Source organism: Leptonychotes weddellii, chromosome 3 (genome assembly GCF_054177405.1).
Source record: "Leptonychotes weddellii isolate Sample4059 chromosome 3, ASM5417740v2, whole genome shotgun sequence".
In the NCBI taxonomy this organism is placed as follows: Eukaryota; Metazoa; Chordata; class Mammalia; order Carnivora; family Phocidae; genus Leptonychotes; species Leptonychotes weddellii.
Genome location: NC_138371.1, coordinates 9,980,901 through 9,981,476, shown reverse-complemented (window position 1 = coordinate 9,981,476; position 576 = coordinate 9,980,901). Strand labels below are relative to the sequence as shown.

The 576-nt window shown below is 54.7% G+C and overlaps 1 long non-coding RNA gene across 1 annotated transcript in view; it reads left to right on the top strand.

Annotated features, from left to right (window-relative positions):
- LOC145720448 (uncharacterized) overlaps positions 1–216 on the top strand; it is a 15,526-nt gene extending 15,310 nt beyond the window's left edge. The window contains exon 3 of the long non-coding RNA XR_014143355.1: positions 23–216. This is a non-coding gene — a long non-coding RNA (uncharacterized LOC145720448). The remainder of the gene's footprint in view (positions 1–22) is intronic.
- The last annotated feature ends 360 nt before the right edge of the window (positions 217–576 follow it).

Below are 576 nucleotides of genomic sequence, written 5' to 3'. Positions count from 1 at the left end.
GGAAGTTGTGGCGGCTGCAGAGGCAGCTACGGTGGCGGCTGCACCACCTGCAGGTGCTACCGGGTCAACTGCTGTCCCTGCTGCACCGGCTGCTGTGGGTGCTGCTGCACTGTCCCCGTGGTCTGCTGCTGCCACCGCTCCTGTCGCTCCTGTGGCTCGTGTGGCTGCGGCTCGCATGGCTGCGGCGGTGGGAAGGGCTATTGCCAGCAGAAGAGCTGTTGCCCCCAGAAGAGCTGTTGCAAGAAGCAATGTTGCTGCTAGGCGGCCAGGGTGCAGGTGCTGCCGGGGCGCATTCAGTTGGTAAGACTTCCTCCCTCCCATTGCTCTTCCCCCACCTGATGGTCCTGAAAATACCCTTTTCCTGTCTTTCTTCGGTGCCTTAAGTCTTTCCATCAGAAGAGTCCCCGAACTTAGAGAAGTCATCGAATGGAAAAGATACGTATGTAGCCCAGCACCAGAGTAACTGTGCAAATTACTAATGAAATCATGATTCCGAATACTTGGTTTGATGGAGATATGCACTGCCTTTCGGTTCTGTCTTTTCCCACTTTTTCTTGTCATCATGCATAGTTTTTT